We start from the raw sequence: 6000 nt of genomic DNA, 5'->3' as shown, positions 1-6000 counted from the left end.
CAACACTGCTCCTAGTGCGTAGTTACTAGCGTCTGTCGTTAGTAAGAACGGTTTGTCATAATCTGGATATTGTAAAATCGGGTCGTTGCATAGTAATGTTTTTTGCGTACTGAAAAGCTTCTCTAAATTCTTGGGTTATCTCCACCGCTTTGTTTTTTTTTTAGTTGTACAGTCAAAGGTTTTATTATTTTTTGCTAAGTCTTTTATAAATTTCCTATAGTAATCAACAGCCTATAATGATTTTATTTGTCTCCTAGTTGTCGGTAAGACAAATTTGTATTGCCTATTTTTTTTTGGATTAGGTTTTGTACCTCGGGTGTCACTATGTGTCCCAAGAATCTAACTCTTTCTTTAAAAACTCTGATTTATCTTGTTGTATTTTAAGATTAGCTGATTTTAATTTATTGAACACAACTTTTAAATCCTGCATATGTTGCTGCAACGATGCTGAATAAACGATGATATCGTCCATATATACTAAGCAACTTTTTCCTATGATTTCGCCTAATAACTTGTTCATGATCTTTGGAAGGTGGCTGGGGCATTGGTTAGTCCGAAGGCATTCTTATAAACTCATAGTGCCCCCCTACCGCTGTGAACGCTGTTTTTGGGATATCTTCCGGGTTCATTTTTATCTGGTGATACCCGCTCTTTAAGTCTAATGAAGAAAAGTATTTAGCTTTGCCTAAAGAATCTAATACTCACTGATAAGTGGTAAGGGATACTTATCCTTAATAGTTTTCTCATTGATTTTTTCTGAAGTCTACAACTAATCTACATTTTCTTTCTCCGGAAGCGTCTTCCTTTTTAGGCACTAGCCATACAGGTGCACTCCATGGTGAATAACTATTTTTTATAATATCCTGGTCTAATAGGTCTGTAATCTGTCTTTTGAATTTCTTGATTTTCTTTCAGCGAATATCTAAAGGGTCTTACATAAATTGGGTTTTCGTCCGTTAGTTTTATTGTATGGTTGGCCGCTTTGTTACTGTTAATTTGTCCCCTTTTTGGTAAAATAATTCCTATATTGTTTGCATAGTTTTATCACCGCGAATTTTTCTTCTTTATTTAGGTGTTCTATTCTTAATTTTAACTTGGTTGCTTTTTCTGTATTTACTCCTTTTCAGTTATCTCATTTATAAATAAAAACTCACAGAAGTTTTCACTGTCATACCGGTGTGCACTATTGGTTTATTAATTGTGATTGTCAAATCTTGTTCGGATGCGTTAATTATTTCGACTTTTGCCTTGTAGTTTTTTGCTCTATAAATTCCTTCCGTAATGGACAATCCGTCTTGTATATATATTTCGTTTATGTATATATCTCCTTCTTTATTTATCACTGGTATTTCTGTCAAGGTTTTTGTTTGACCCTGTATTAACGTCGACGATTGTGATTTCTTCTCCTTTTTAAATAACTTAATCGTTGCGTTTATCGTTTCTAACTTTTCTTCCTCAATATCGATTTTAGCTCTACTTTCGTTAGGAAATCCATTCTAATATTCCGTCAAAAAATGGATGAAATTTAAATATAAGAATGTAAGTCTCCCTCTTGTTTAAATTCATTAAAAATCTTATACGTAATTCTATTATGAATATCGTGTGTATTCAGTACTGTTCGAATTTGTACTGGGTTTCTAAGTGATTGTTGAGTACCTTTCTGAACGAATTCGGGGCTAATTATAGATATAGTGGATCCCGTATCAATCAAGAATCTCACCTGTCTACCAAATGGTGAATTTATCTGGACATAAAGGAGTTCCTTTCCGAATCTTGATTGTTCGGTATAGTCTGTGGTTCCGAGGCATTTACTGAAAAATTTTCAGTTTGATTAGTGTTGCTAGCTTCTGTGTGAAACATATTGTTGTGTCCACTACTGCCAGATTGTTGGCTCCTGTCAGAATTAGTACCATTTCCAGATCTAGTTGATCCTTGATAATTCCGTCCTCTGTCCGAAGAACCTGAAAACCTTCCTCTCTTTTGGTGTTGTCCTCTGTTACTATTACTATCGTCATTTGACCTGTCCCGTCCTCTCTTGTAATTATTGTTTCGTTGTTCATCGTTATTAGTTGTGTTATGTATTGTTGTTGTTCTGAATTATATCTATAACTATTATTATATTGTCCTCGTCCACGTCCCCGTCCTCCAGGGTTGTGGTACTCATCTCTATTTCTGTCTCTTATGTAGTCATCTCTCAACTCCTTTGCTATTTCGTTAGCCTGTCTGAGAGTCTTAGGGTTTTGTGCCTTTACTGTCCATCTCAATGGATTCTTTAAGCGATGAATTTTTGTATGTAAGTTTTTTCATACGAACTTTCTTTTATTTTTCTTATTTCAATATTAGTTTCATCTCTCTCTAAAACTTCTAACATTGCGACTCTTATTCCTGCAATCTCCTGATATAGATTCTTAATAGCTAGTTTTTTATAAGGAATCTCGCGGAGATCATCCATTAAATTTTCCTCGCTTCTCGATTCCCCAAAATTATCCGTTAAGGCTTGTTTAATGTCATCCCAGTTTAACGGCACTCTCTCTCGAATTAATATTTTGTCTGCATGTCCAATAACTTTGTCTCTAATTACTCCTAATAGTAATTCCCCATATGCTGTCTTGTCTATATTCGTGATCAACTTCAATACTCGTTCTACACTTGTAATGAATTTGTTTAGTAATTCTTTGTCTCCGTCATAAGTGGGTAATAGTTTTATTGCGTCGGGTATTTGTAGTTCGTCCATCACGTCTCTATTGGTTCTTTGTGTCATAGTGGTTTGGTTTATTAGGGATAAATTGTTTTCTTCTTCCTCTTGTTCTGTAAGTTGCAAGTTTCTAATTGCTCTTTCTCTTTCTGCTGCCCTAACTTGGTTTCTCGTTAAAGGTATGGTTCTTCCTTGTTTAGCTGACATGTATTACTATATGAGATTGATAAAAGTAGATATCGTAATGCGGATGTAGTGAAATATTATATATGTGTATGTGTGTGGATATATATGTGTGTATGTATATGTTTTTCAAATAAATGTGTATGTGTTTAGTGTACTATGCTTAATATAATATTTGTATCTATATATGTGCGTTAAATTTATATGTATGTATGTGTATACATGTGGATATATATATATGAGTATATTTAGGGATTTATATATATGGGATTATATATATATATATATATATATATATATAGATTTATGCGTGTGCTTATTTTTATAATATATATATATTTTTGTGTGTGACGAGTAAATGTATATCTTTATTAAAATAAAAAAATTATTAATTTTTGTCTGAATATTTGTACACTGATTGCTATTACCTTTTCACGAATATGGTATATTTTGATTTTAACTTATTGTAATATGGTTTGTTGTTTGGTTGTGATAAATGGCGAAGAATTTTGTATCGATTTTACGATTTAGTTTCTTTGTGCACTTTGTTTCACTGTTAGCGTAAACACTTAAATGCATTTACAAATGTCACTTTCACGTCTTTTGCGTATAGATGTTTGTGTCACAATTAATGTTACTATATATTTTTATATTTGATTTGCGTTTTTTGCATACAAAATTGATATTTTCACAACGATCTTGCTTCACTGGAGGACAACTCTTGAATGATCTAAAGAATTTTAATATTGCCTTACCATAGCTGTGGTCTGTGGCAGCGACGTAGACGACGCTGGCTTAGGCGCCATAGATGTCGCGCCAAAATTTTTTATTATATATATTTTTTTTTTTTAATTTTTTCCGTTACAAACCCTGTGGTAGTAGTTGTGTAATACCCGTGATCGGACGACATTTACCGTTTCTCGGCTTAGCTGTATTTAGCTGTTAGTCGTGAGTCGGCGGGGCGACTCGCAACGCCAGCCAGGCGACGTCGTCGACGCTAGGTAGGCGCCGGAGTCGTCGCGCAGAACTGCCGAATTGATATACATGCTTATATGTGTATGTATGTATTATATGTGTGTTTGTATATATGTATTTTTTTGTACGTTTTGTATGTATGTTCACATCAGCTACTGTAATGTAAGCGAACTATTCGACCGATATGAATTCGGCACCTCACACTGCCATATAGAGGATAGCGTGTGAACAAATAGAACACGGCTAACGAATACACTTGCTGATTGAACATTTCGTTGCGGATGGGCATAGGCGCCTGTTTCATCCGTGAGCCTAGGTGGCCCTTTGTTGATCGTTGCGAGTGGGCATAGGCGCCTGTTTCACTCGGGAACCTAGTTGGTTCTTATGCGATGCACTTAACTTGTATACATTTTGCTAATAATATTATTCCAATCTGCATTGCGTGGGGTCTTCGTCCTCGGCTCTTCTTCTAGTCCAATGACGAGTCCGACTGCGCCAGTTACCAGTCGTGGGTTAGGGTAACTATGTTTCCTAGTAGTATTGGTTATGGAATGTTTAAACTGTTCTAATTAAACACGTCTTCGTTGGTTGAAGTGAACAAAACGAATGTTTTTTAATAGTGATAATTGTGCTGCTCACAGGCAGCTCTTATATATATATGTGTGTGTTTTGCTACATAGTTCCGCAAGTAGATCGCTCTGTCTCTGTCTCGCATACTTCTGTAAGTTGTGTGTGTTGGTGCTGCTCATAGTCCCGGTTGATGGCATAGGCGTAGTACGGGAAGTCTGCAGGGAAACACTGAAAGTGGTAACTCTCTGTCCCTGTCTCGCATACTTCTGTAAGTTGTGTGTGTTGGTGCTGCTCAGAGTCCCGGTTGATGGCATAGGCGTAGTACGGGAAGTCTGCAGGGTAACACTGAAAGTGGTAACTCGCGCAACCAGTAACCAAAAGTGAAGCCAGCAGCAACAACAACAACTAATGGACGGCCAGAACGTGAACCAAAGCGGAGGATGGGCATCGGTTTTAATCCATCTCATCGGACGATAGCAACTGCTCATCCTCGCCGTCATCAGCTATAGTCTCATCGCTGGATTCAAATCATCGTTAAGCTATATTTTAAATTACTTACCACAACTATTTTCTCCTATTCCATAAGCTATTTCCTAAGTAACGTAATTTTCAAATTTAAATTCCACACTAGACCATGGCGCGCAAAACTGCGCCAAGTAATTTCAAAAATGTCTCCCGCAAATTTTAATCATAAATTTTTACTTTAACTATGGCACGCATATCTACAGCCAAAAAAATCCGAAAATTAATTTGCCAAAATTGTCACTATATATTTTTAAGCAAAAATCAGAGGACAATAAAAGGTCAGCGTCATTTGACCGTTGAAAATATATTAAAAAAAAAAAAATCAAGGCAAGCAACTGCAAGCCGACGCAGTCACAAAACACTGAGCACATCATCCTGGGAGTGAACAATCGACCGGCGGCTTAAAATCTGGAAGAAAGAAATCCTGCTGATGCGAGGTCTTTTTTTTCCCTTCAGAGTATTGGAATAAAACTGCATTCCTGGCAAACCGGAGCGTTTCCTGCAGACGACGCTGGACTGCGGCGCATTTTCCACCCGCCCACAGACTGGACGCTTGCGTCAGGGCCCTGACGGGCACCTGATTGGCGCCGTATATAGAAAGCAGGATATCTATAACGTTTCTGGCGGGAAAAATGCCAGAACATCGATTACCAGCTATGTTGCCTTTTACCTCCGATTTATCGAAGCCCAGGAATAGTGAGACCAGCTACTGATAATGACCAATAACATCGGCCAACGCGAAGCGAGATATCGGTAACAATTCTGGCGGATAATCGATAGAACACCGTTTACTAGCCGTGCTTTTTTCCCTCCGATTATCGAAGTCCAATAGCCCGCCTAGGCTTCCCGACCAGAAAGGCGCGTCAGTGGTGATTAAAAATCCGGCAGAGGCGCCAGTGCAACAGCTACCCAAAGTGAACAAGACGGAACGCAACATAGAAAATGGACGGACATAATGGAGACCAAAGTGAAGGATGGGCAACAGTGCTATCTATCTCCTCGGATGATAGAAACTGCTCGTCGTCGCCGCCATCAGCTAGAGTCTCATCGCT

The 6000-nt window shown here is 37.6% G+C and overlaps 1 long non-coding RNA gene across 1 annotated transcript; it reads right to left on the bottom strand.

Annotated features, from left to right (window-relative positions):
* Nucleotides 1-4040: 4040 nt before the first annotated feature.
* LOC117149741 lies at nt 4041-4727 on the bottom strand. The gene is made up of 2 exons (XR_004460488.1): nt 4688-4727; nt 4041-4384 (listed from the first exon to the last, which is right to left on the bottom strand). It is a non-coding gene; the product is annotated as an uncharacterized LOC117149741 (long non-coding RNA).
* Nucleotides 4728-6000: the final 1273 nt, after the last annotated feature.

This window comes from Drosophila mauritiana, unplaced genomic scaffold, assembly GCF_004382145.1.
Source record: "Drosophila mauritiana strain mau12 unplaced genomic scaffold, ASM438214v1 U_308, whole genome shotgun sequence".
Taxonomy (NCBI): Eukaryota; Metazoa; Arthropoda; class Insecta; order Diptera; family Drosophilidae; genus Drosophila; species Drosophila mauritiana.
This window is presented reverse-complemented; position numbering and strand designations above follow the sequence as displayed.